General features: G+C 36.0%; 1 protein-coding gene across 1 annotated transcript in view; it reads left to right on the top strand.

Annotated features, from left to right (window-relative positions):
- The window catches only part of DIAPH3 (diaphanous related formin 3), a 504,750-nt gene that overhangs the window by 310,418 nt on the left and 181,636 nt on the right, over window positions 1-12,696 (top strand). The gene's annotated exons all lie outside the window — the stretch shown is intronic.

Here is a 12,696-nt window from a genome sequence, read left to right as displayed (position 1 = left end):
AAAAAGATCTTTTGAAAAGTATTAGCTGATTAGATGAGGAAAAAAAAACCACACACATATTAAAGTGAGAAAGCATTGTTGCCTCCCTGGGGAAAATGGTGATACAATTCTGCAACAAAAAATTATGTTATTCTTAATAGATGGGTAAGTCATTTCTCTATTTCAGCAAATGTTTGTGGGGATTAAAAAGTTTCGAAGGGTAAGGAAAAAAGAAAAGGCTTAAGCTTAAAGAAGTTGTTCTTTTTACTCTAAGGAAAACTTTATTGCTGAAGTTATTGGACTTTGTTAAGATGAGATAGTCTTTTAATAAAAACTCAGTATTTCAGGAGCACCTGGGTGGCTCAGTCGGTTAAACGTCTGACTTTGGCTCAGGTCCTGATCTCATGGTTCATGAGTTTGAGCCCTGCATCGGGCCCTATGCTGAGAACTCAGAGCCTGGAGCCTGCTTCATATTCTGTGTCTCCCTCTCTCTCTGCCCGTCCCCTGCTCAGGCTCTGTCTTTCTCTCTCAAAAATAAACATTAAAAAAATTTTTTTTAAACCTCAGTATTTATTTTTTTTAATATGAAATTTATTCTCAAATTGGTTTCCATACAACACCCAGTGCTCATCCCAACAGGTGCCCTCCTCAGTACCCATTACCCGCCCTCCCTCCATCCCACCCCCCATCAACCCTCAGTTCTCAGTTTTTAAGAGTCTCTTATGGTTTGGCTCTCTCCCTCTCTTTTTTTTTTTTTCCCTTCCCCTCCCCCATGGTCTTCTGTTAAGTTTCTCAGGATCCACATGAAAGTGAAAACATGGTATCTTTCTCTGTATGACTTATTTCACTTAGTATTACACTCTCCATTTCCATGCACATTGCTACAAAAGGCCATATTTCATTCTTTCTCATTGCCAAGTAGTATTCCATTGTGTATATAAACCACAGTTTCTTTATCCATTCATCAGTTGATGGACATTTAAAGCCTCAGTATTTCAAAGGAACACTGGTCTATGGTACATATACATTTGCTCATAGCTTTAGTTTGTTCCTTCCACAAATTCAAAATGATTCTTTAGTTTTTCACTATCACAAGTAGAAGAACTGGATTTGATTGACAAATATATTTATTGTGGGCCTATATATGTGATAAATTGTACAATATGGTATTTTAACTTTAAAATATTTTATGCCTTAGTGTAAGTCGCAAAGGCTCTGCAGTCTGGGAGAGCTGGGTTTGGATTCCACACTAGTTATATGACCATGAACTGACATAACCTTCCTGAGTTTCAGTTTCCATATCTGTAAATGGAAATATTAATTCCTTTCTCATAAAAGTGTTTATTAAGCTAGCTAATATATACTAAGTATTTATCACAGTTCCTTGCACATGGTAGTCGTTTAATAAATTAGTATGCAGTGAAGGGTTAACTCAGTAAGCTTGAGGTGTTTCAAACCTGGAACCAGTCCTCCACTGGTTCCTGGGGGATAACCCGTTAGCTCTTGGAATACCCTGTCTCATAGGGATATTTGTCTGCTTGGGGCCTTGGACCAAACTAGATGGTTTTTGCTAGAAATGTGATTTGCAGTGAGTACCTGTTTTTGTTCACCTGAAGCCCTGGGCTATCCTGTTTGGTTTGTCCTCTATAGGAGGCTAGAGGCTGAGTAGCTAAGGTGGTCCATGTGGAAGGTCCAGGCATACATGTTTTTTTCCAACAAAAACTCTTGACATCAAGGAATGAGAGAGCTTTCCTAGTAGGCAATACTTCATATGTCATAATGGAACTCCTCTGGGAGAAGCCTATGGTGATTTTAATCTGTGTCCTTTCACTGTAATAAACTGTAACCATGAGTACAATAGCTTTTCTGAGTTCTAAGTCCTCCCAACAAATGATCAAATGTGAGGGTGGTCTTGGGGACTCCTGACACAGTTATGTTATAAAGGTATAAAATAGATATACGAAGTAATAATACCCATCATATATTGAGTATTCCATGAACCAGACATTCTTCCAGATGCCTTATGTATATTATCTCAGTCAGTCTTCATAATAATTCTCCATCTTTCACTGTTACATTCTCTCTGAGGCAAATGAAGAAACCGAGGTACAGAGATGGAACATATCTGGCTCAATGTTTTTTAGCTATAAAATGGTGGAACTAGAATTTGTACCCATACAGCCTTCCTCCAAGAGCCTGTGTAATTAAATGCTGTGCGGTGCTCCCTCCCTTGTTTATAGCTTGTGTTCCATTTTACAAATCCATTTTACAAATAAGAACACTGGCACTGAAAGGGTTTAAAAAATGAAATCTAGGCCATACTGTTTTTAAGCATTCAGACTGACATTTGAATCAAGTCTAATTCAAAATCTTCCTAAGATCTAGTAGGATTAGAGGGCTTTGGGTGTTGTGGGGATAACTTGGCATTAGTGTTACTAATGGTGGAAGAGTGAGGAAGTGTTTGATTGGAGAAGCGTTCAAAAAAAGGAGGGTAATAGAGTGACAGCTGTACTTTGTGTGTATTTCAGAGTTCACATGGGTCCTAGAAGTAACTGTTGTCATATATACATATGCACACTGTCCTAAACTAACCTCCTTAGAGCTAAATATAAAAAATATATTTCATTTAAATGAGTAATTTGGAGAGGAAATAATCTTTAGGGTAAAAATAAACATAAAGGAGACTATAGAAGCAAAGTGGCTATACCAAGGTGATACAATTTGGCACACAAATTTTATTCTTCCTTTCTTTCTGGTAAATATAGTTATACTGCTTGAATTTTAGACAGTGCATATTTTTAAAGATCACATATCAATATTGGCAAAATTTTTTGACAAATGTTTTATTTTCTCAAATCCCTGGTCCCTTACATTGCTATTTAATTCCTCACCATTCAACTTTGAAAATCCTGCTAACTTCACTGAATCCGTGTGAAAATATTAACAACAGATGTGGAACTTTAATGGGTTGAAGGTCTGTTCTGGAAAGGTCTATTTATACAATAGGCAAAAAATATATAGCTAGATTTTCTTTTTAAGAAAATACTGGTAAGATACGTTTGTATTGTGACTTCATCCACTGGTATTTAGGAATACTCCTGTTCGTGAATGAGCAAATTTTACCATTAAAGTGAAGTTCTGTTTTGTATTATATGCAAGGAGTTGGAACCACTGTCTTCATTCCATAGCTGTCCCCCTCCCTCACTATGACAGTTTTCCATGGAATGTTTTCTCTCAAGTTTAGACCGTCCTACTTATGTATGGTTCCCTATGCCTGGAGCAGTCTGTCCATACTTTGCCTGGCTAAATTACTATACTCACCCTTCTGATCTCTGCCCAGACTTCGCTTCATCTTATAAAATCTGTGTCTATCTTGCATACGTTTGTTTCTCTAATGTAATTCATGGCATGTAACAAATAGCCAAATTTGTTGAGGGATAGATGTTCTCATCTACAATGGGTGCCAGGCTTTAGTAGCTAATACATATAGTGCCAGTCAAGTGCCAAGTTCTCCACTTACTCATTTAACCCTAACAATAACCAGGTGTGGTAGGCATACTGTTACTATTCCCATTTTACAGATGGGGAAACTGGGGTTTAGAGAGATTGTGACTTGCCCATTGTTGACATAGCCAGCAATTGACGGAGCTGAGGGGCTAACCCAGGGAGTCTTGCACCAGCCTATGCCATATATGGCTAAACTATACTAATTCCTATTAATATAGTTTAAATTACATTTAAAAGAACTGTTAGGACTAATGTGAAAACTAACCCCTCCCCAAAATAAAAAAAAAATGTGATCACTTTTATTTTTAATAGTAATTTAGTTTATGAGTAATTTATCCCAAAATGTGTGTATTTTAGGATTGCCCCAGAAGTTACTCTTAAGCAATTAAAGGCCGGCTCATTTTTATTCAGAGCCGATTACTATACCTTTTACCAACTCATGTCATTTCTTATCAGTGTTACCAGGATCTCATCAGTAATTGGTTTAGATACAGCTGTTTTGGTTCTTGTTTTTTTCCCACCCTTTCTGAGAGCCCTAATACAATAGCTAAAGAAGGAACATCTGTTCCAGACTGCTGCTTCAAGCCATGTAGACCAAGGCAAAAAGTTCTAAGATCATGGAGCTTCCTCTGTGGGGTAACTGCTCATTGCGACACCCCACAACTAGAAAAGTTGAACTCTCCTCTTTTCTAGTTGGAGATCCTCAACTAGGAATTAATTTGTTTTTGTTTTAACAATCTACTATAGGTAAATGGTTTCTATTTAGGACTAGTAATCAATTTCCAAGAAATAGGGAGTAAGCTTACATATTGTAATTTTATTTAGCTTTATTTTTTAAATTTTATTTATTTATTTTGAGAGAAAGAGTGAGCAGGAGAGGGGCAGAGAGAGAGAATCCCAAGCAGGCTCCACATTGTCAGCACAGAGCCTGATGCGGGACTCAATTCCATGAACCATGAGATCATGACCTGAGCCAAAATCAAGAGTCAGGATGCTTAACCATCTGAGCCACCCAAGTACCCCAAGCTTTATTTTTATTACTATCTTCAACAAGACAAATCCAACAACAACTGCCCCTGATTGAGTGCCTGCTTCTTGCTAGACTCCCTGCTAGATACTGTATGCGTGTCATCTGACTTAGTCTTCCCAGCATTCTTGTGAGATACAGAATGTCACTGTGTAGTAACTGTGGGGTAGGGAATCTCAGTTATGCTTCCGAACTGGTAGGGGCTAAGATTTGAATGGAAGCCTCCCTGATTCCAAAGCCTGTAGTTTTTAATATATTTCTAGTATATATCCAATATATTGCTCAGAGAGTTTGGAAGAATTATTAAAATGTGATTTTTAAGGGCATTTTTGGTAACTTACAAGTGTAAATCAGCACAAGACATTTTTTTATTTTCTCACTCCTTAATAGAATAACTTCTTGTTTACGTCAATGCATTCATGATAGGAGAATGTTTGCTGGTCTTGTTCCGTTTCAAAGCATAAAATGTTTTCTTTTAAAATTAGAGGATTATTAATGTACCACAAGGCTGGCATGAAGGTTAAGGTGTAGAGTGGAGAGCTGGCAAGATACTCTTTCCTGTAGGAGTCATGGGAACCATAAAGTTCAAATTGGAGGTACTAGGTGGAAATGTTTGACCCTGCACTGTAGGCTAAGCAAATCACTGTCCTACCAGGCATCAAGCTTCACCAAGTGAAGTTCATGCCTTCAGGTGTGTAGTGTTGTAGAACAATAATCATCATCTTCCACTTGTGATTGATTTTGGACTCACTGTTAGATGCAACTACCATTGTGCCCATTACTCATAGAGGTGCGTGCTTCTATGGGATGAATTGAGCCCATTATGGAATTTTTGTCGGCTTTTACTGGGACACTCCATTCCCCTTTTTCTTGCCTAACAGCTGTAGAATGTTCATGTTGGTCCTTTGAGTATAAACCTAATTTTCATGTGTGTCATTGGTCTCTGTGGCCTTGAAGCATAATGTATGTCCTAGCCCCACTTCCCATTCATATTTATATTAGAGAATTCTGCTCAAAGTGCCTTTACTCATCCCTGCAATACATGGTCTCTTCTTTAAAATTTTTCTTATCTTGGTGAGGCTTTCCTTTTTCCTCATTGAAAGTTCTTTTGCTTTTCTCTTTCTTTAACCAGAATTATTAGCACAGTGCAACAACACTCTTAACTCCTTAAGCAAATTTCATCTGACACTTTGTTTATTTTGCTTAACAACCTCATCTTACAGAAATACTTCTGAATGCTTCCCCCTCTTAGCTCTCCTTTGTTACTTGTTCCCTTTTAGATAACATGTTTGAAAACAATTTTCATACCAAATTATAATTATTAAGAATATGTCATTTTTCTGTTTATTTATTTGAAGTATAGTTGATACACATTGTGTCATTAGTTTCACGTGCACAACATAGTGATTCAGCACCTCTGTATATTAATGCTGTGCACATTGCGAGTGTAGATACTGTCTGCCATGACACAACATCATTGACTATATTCTCTGTGGTATATCTTTCATCTCCATGACTTGTTCATTCCATAACTGGAAGCCTGGATCTCTCACTCCCCTTCACCCATTTTGCCCATCCTCCCAGCCTTCTCCCCTCTGACAGCCACCAGTTTGTTCTCTGTATTTATGGGTCTCTGTCAATTTTCTGTTTTAATTATACATACGTAACTGCTATGATGAGCCTCTGAATTTACAGTTTCATATATTCCAACACAGAATTGGAGTCACTACACTTAAAGAAGTCACATTTTTTGGTTCTTGTAGCTCTTTTTCTGAGCACATTAACATTTCCTGTAGGGATTTTATTTTTTTAAATTTTTTTTTTAACGTTTATTTATTTTTGAGACATAGACAGCTCATGAACAGGGGAGGGTCAGAGAGAGAGAGGGAGACACAGAATCTGAAACAGGCTCCAGGTTCTGAGCTGTCAGCACAGAGCCCGATGCAGGGTTTGAACTCACGAACCACGAGATCATGACCTGAGCTGAAGTCAGACGCTTAACCGACTGAGCCACCCAGGCGCCCCTCCTGTAGGGATTTTAAAGTACTGGAAAATATTACTGGACATCCTTCTTTATTAATAGTTTCTAAGACCCTGCATATCTGGGCACCCCACTTGGTTAGGATTTTGAGGGCGAGGAAAAGCAATCCTTGCCTTAAAAGGGATTACTATTACATACACAAAAGGTGGGGTGGCCTCTGTTAGGTCTTCCTTTCTTTTCTGTGTTCCAGTTTTGGGTATATGTGCCAAACTTTGCATTTGTTCTTTTCTCGTCCCTGAAGTCCTGTCGATTCCTCCCCTAAACTTTCTTTCCTACGTATATACCTCCCATCCGAATTGTGTAATGGCAATCAGTGAGAAAGGAGTCACTCTGTTTTCTTCAAATCTTAACTTACTTATGAATTCACCCTTTGTGCTTGTTTTTAACAGTGGTATTTTGCCAGTTGTCTTATTTTGGGGAAGACAGCAATGGCTGACAGTGAAAGCTCTGGCATCAGAACACCCAGGGTGATAAGACTGTGGCCAAGTTACTTAACCTTAGTGAGCCTCTTTCCTGTTAATAACAGCTTGTGTTTCTTCAGGATGTTACATTTTGAAGATCAAATGACATAATGTACATATACCCCCAAAACAAGTTAGCTATCTACAGAGAATAGAAATAATTTTCACCTCTCCCATCTCATGATAACAGAATCGATATTTTAAGGATTTCTCCCCTTTTTTTAATGCTTCTATATAGACACTTTGAACTAAATAAGGAGTACCTATTTTTCAATAATAACTCTGTGTTTAGATTATTTCTACAATTCTGTTAAAGTTATGTTTGATCCAGTTAAAGATCCATCATTCATGTTACTTGAAGACTTTAAGTTGATTTTTCGTTCATACAATTGAAATACACTGTGTAGTGAACAAAAAATCAGTTGTAACTCATTTAATCTTGCTGCATGGATTGATCAAATATAATTTCTCTCTTCTACTGAATACTGAGACTGAAGTAGTGATTTGCCAAACAAAAATGAAATCATCCAATGAGGGGGTATTTTTAGTATACAAATATTTTTGATATGGAGGACAGCCAGAACAAAACTGATCATTTAAGTTATACAAATCTGATCTTTGTCAACTGTAAATGCCATTTCTGATAACCATTGTATGGACTAACTAGGTGACCAATAGGAATTCCAAAGCACTAAGCTTTTCCTGTGTGCTTCTTAAAACCTGTACATTGATCATGTTATCAGAGAAAAGAAGCATGTGAAAAAGTCATCTGGTTGGATGGTGAGTCAACTTGGGTAGTTATAGGAAATATCTTCTCTCCTTGCTTGTTTTGTTGAGTTTACAGCTTAAAAATTGTCTTCATTGGCACCGTTGTTATTCTGAGATCATAGTTGGAGGTATAAAGCCCCAAACCTAGAAAAAAAACCCAAATATTTTAGCTCTAGGATGTTTTTCTTCGTATCCTTTACTGTCTGATTATTTAAGGAATTAGAGTTATTCCAGGTGCTGAATATTTTAGACTTGCAACCTTGAAAATAATTATGATAGGTTCTTCTAATCTTTAATTTTTAGTCTTTTCACAGTAAAAACACAGCTAGACTAAGTGACTTACATTTTCTCTTTACTGATAAGATTTATTTTTACTACACATTGCTTAGTGGGATTATTAGTGCATCTGACACGTCTATATGATTAAATGACTGGTAATTTATATTTCCCTTTTACATTTTAAATATTTGGTTTGTTCACTGAAATAATATTAGCAAAAGGTAAAGACTGGATTATTCTAATAAAGTGATAAGGTCAACTATTGATAGATAATGGGAAAAAATAATACATAATAATAAGTCTATTAACCCATGTAATTGAAAATACAACATTAAATTAGGATACCACAAGCAAAAATGAATAAAATGGCATGCTCTTTGTACATCAGATATTGGTCCTCTGCATTCTGAACAAGACAGAGTGCACACACTGTTGACTTCAATTTTTTTTTTTAAACTTTAATGTTTATTTATTTATTTTTAATTTTTTAATTTATTTATTTATGTATTTTTTAAATATGAGATTTATTGTCAAATTGGTTTCCATACAACACCGAGTGCTCATCCCAACAGGTGCCCTCCTCAATGCCCATGCTTATGTTTATTTTTTTTTGAGAGAGAGAGAGACAGAGACAAAGCATGAGTGGGAGAGGGGCAGAGAGAGACGACGACACAGACTCAGAAGCAGGCTCCAGGTCCTGAGCTGTCAGCACAGAGCCCAAAAGAGAGCTCAAACCCACCAATTATGAGATCATGACCTGAACCGAAGTCAGACGCCCAGCTGACTGAGCCACCCAGGTGCCCCCCATCTTAAGGCTACTTTTAATGTTATGTTTTAAACATGGCCAGGTTTACATGGAATATTGTGGGGCTTTAGTTGGATGTTCTCCTTGCTTTCCTAACAAAGAGGTGATAGTAATAACTCAAAACAACAATAGTGATAGGTGATAGGCCCTATCACCAAGTCTACCTTTAAGCACTATACTTCATGACTACCATCTTGTGCCTAGCTGTGCCTTTATTTAGCCTCACATTTGGGGGATAAAAAGAATATTTAAATTACTATATCACTTCAGAACACAAGGGGAGAAAACACACTTACTGGAAAATCAAGTTGTACTTTGGGAAACCACAGTTATGAATATTTCATACTCTCTCTGTTAAAGAAGTCACAGAATAGATTGAAATATCTCATTTACTTGAGGATTTTACAAAATGTTTGAAAGAATTGCAAACAAACTCATGGCATAATGATGATGGGTCAGTATTGTTAAATCCCTGATGGGCTAATACGTAATGTGTTGTTTCACCTGAGACTGATTTTTACAGAAAAGAGCAACTTGCAGCTGAAGCAGTTTAATTCATCAGCACCTGCACATTCTTGGGGACATTCTCAAAGCATAGTTTCCCATTTTCCTAAGTTTCATGGTCATAAAAAGTTCAAATAATAACACCACCTTATTGAATGTTAAGATGATGAATTGTTTGTGCCCGTATACCGTATATCATGCTCTCCTATTCTCATTGAGAGCATTTTTTCATTGAATTTGGTAATACCAGAGAATTTAATTTTTACTGTCATTCTAGAGTCCCTTATAAAGCATCTACCCTATAATTACTGCAAATAGGGATTTCTAAGAGTAACTAATTTTCCACAAGGTAGTTCTAATCCATTGTTTATCTATTGCATGTTGGGGGGAACTTTTGTATTCGGTTACAAAAGCAAGTCTTGATGGAAAAAAAACGGGGGTGGGATGCCTGGGTGGCTCAGTTAGTTAGGTGACCGACTTCAACTCAGGTCATGATCTCATGGTTTGTGAGATCGAGCCCCATGTCTGTTTGTCAGCATAGAGCCTGGAGCCTGCTTCAAATCCTGTGTCTCCCTGTCTCTTTGCCCCTCCCCCGCTCATGCTCTCTCTTTCTCTCTCTGAAAATAAACATAAGGAACAAAAAAAAAAAAGAAAGAAAGAAAGAAAGACTTGATGGAAAACGAACAAGTAGATCACATACTTTGTATTCTTAAAGACTTTTGTGTCTGGTAATTCTAAGAAAAAAATATTTTCTTTCGTGTTTCAATACAGGAATAGTACAGGAATACATTTTTAAGGTTTTCTTAGTTAAAATATTTTCCATTTCTTCCTGAAAATGGAGTCATCAGGAATTTCTAGAAAGCTTCATTTAGTATGTTTGAACATTGCCTCTTCTTAAAATTGAGTAAACTCCTATTAAAAAAAGCATTTAGTGGGAACATGTCGGACTCTTAAGTAGTTGTTTATTTTGAGAAAATTAGCCTGTGTTTTCATAGTACCTGATACCTGTATCCCTCTGGAAAGCATGCAGATTTAAATCTGGTTTTCTAATCTTATGTTAGGAATCTGAGACAAAAATAAAATACTTAGGAAGAAAAGATTTTTGAGTTCAGTGAAAACTGAAGAGATCCCTGGTTTGCATAGTTTAAATATTCATTAATGTTGAAAGAAATATAACTCTGAATAAGAAGACATTTATAATCTTTTCAACTTTCTTATATAATAAAATCTCCAGTAGTTTTTGGAGTTACAAAAATATACAGAATATTATCATAGGTTGAAAATGTTGAGTTGGGTAGATAAAACTATTTAAATGAGCTAAGAGTTAGAAACGGAGATGAGGTATGATCAAAAAGTTGGGATCTGTGGAAGTCCACTTATATTCTTATGTTACAATTTTTCTCTTATAAAGTAAGTTTTTAAGTATTTCAAGAAACAGTATATAATAGACTATTAAGCTGGAAGGAGGCAATGTGCACGTTGGTTTTTTAAATTTTGCTTTTGAGGAAAGCAAATTTTGTGTCATTGGGCAAGTTTTGAAGTTAATTTACCAAGACTATCTTAATCTGAAATGCAAGCAATTCTTTGGGCGGGGGGGAAACAGGAAACTAAACTCTCTTTTTCAGAATAAAAGCTCATAAAGTATATTAGATTTAGAAGTATTAAAACATGTGTCTATATATACATGAAAATACATTTTTAGTGGTAAATAACTAGACTTGAGGTCAAGAGTATATCTTGCCTCCCATATTTAATTCACCTCTGTAACTTCCCTGCCAAGTAATCCAGCTCCATTGGGTACATGGTTTGGAGGAGCTTCCTGTCGAGTCAATGTACAGTCATATTCCAACATCTCTGAATGGAAAACTATATTCTCATAGGTACTATGAGAATTGACACTTTCTCATATATATAGAAGCATATACGATCATTGCAAGCTAGAAAGTGGCTCTTCCTTGATTTGTTCCCAAATAAATAATTAGTGGGGCATTTCATTAATGACATATAACGGAAATAATATAAATTAGTAATATTACTAATATTGATAATTGCTGTTTTACATAGATTTTACTGTATGCCAGGCATTTTATTTAATTCTTACAATATCACTATAAAGTAGGTATTATTTTGCCCATTTTACAAAAGAGGAAACTGAGACACAAGTTACATAGCTATTTAGTGCCAGATGGAGATTCAGACAAAGACAATAAGACTTTAGATTTCCTTCTAACCTTTACACTGCCTTTCTAATAAGTAATAATAAACTCATTTTTAAATTATTTCTGAAAGTAGTGAAATGTCATATTCATTGTATTTTTGATGATATTCTTGATTGTCCATTCAACAAACTTATTTGAGTGAGCACCCAGGATTTTATATGGCTGTTCCTTGTTAAATTGTTTACCTTTGGATCCTAAAACACGTAAGTATGTTACCCAGAAAAATATATAGTCTATCATAATCGACACATTATATAAAAATATTTAAGAAATAAAGATGTGTTGGTCAGCCTTCTATAAGAATACACTTTTGAGAATTTTCTCACATAATAATAGAGACTCTCAAAGATCAATCCCACCACAACACAACAAACTATTTTAAAATATGGCTGTCTTGTGAGAAAGTTGGGGAAGTCTTCAAGGAGAAAGGGTTATTTTTCATGAACATCTCTCTGTTGAAGGATCCTCCAAAGCAGGGATTGGCTGTTTAATGGGCCATATAGTAAATATATGCAAGCTAAATGTTAATAACTACTCAGTTCTTCAGTAGCAGTGCAAAAGCAGTCATAGGCAGTATGTAAGTGAGTGGGTGTGGCTATGTCTGATATAACTATTTACAATTGCTGGCCAGCCCAAGATTATAGTTTGCTGACACCAGCTCTACAGGATGTATTTAAAGAAGCAACATTTTCTTTTTCTTCAGAAAGAATTGAGAGACAAGAAGGCATACTTACCATTAAACTAAATATAAAAAACGTATACAATAAAATAATGTCTAACTTGTTTTGTAGAAAAGGGAGGTATAGAGCTTAGCTACTGGACAACGTTGTTAAATAAATTGAATGAGGTGTTTGGAGTTCAGGTGTTTTATCTTTCTGTATTGTTCAAAGGAGAGGAAAGGAGATAAAACTATCAGTGAACGTTAGGCCTTGTTAAATTAATTTGTGTGATAAAATTACCAAGATAACCAGTAAAAGGATTGATGTTCCAGCATAGATTCAAAACCATAGGGGGAGAAATGAACCAAGAAAGATATACATTCATACATACATACATACATACATACATACATACATACATACATATATAAGTGGCATAGATAAAGG

This window comes from Panthera leo, chromosome A1 (genome assembly GCF_018350215.1).
Source record: "Panthera leo isolate Ple1 chromosome A1, P.leo_Ple1_pat1.1, whole genome shotgun sequence".
Classification (NCBI taxonomy): Eukaryota; Metazoa; Chordata; class Mammalia; order Carnivora; family Felidae; genus Panthera; species Panthera leo.
This window is presented reverse-complemented; position numbering and strand designations above follow the sequence as displayed.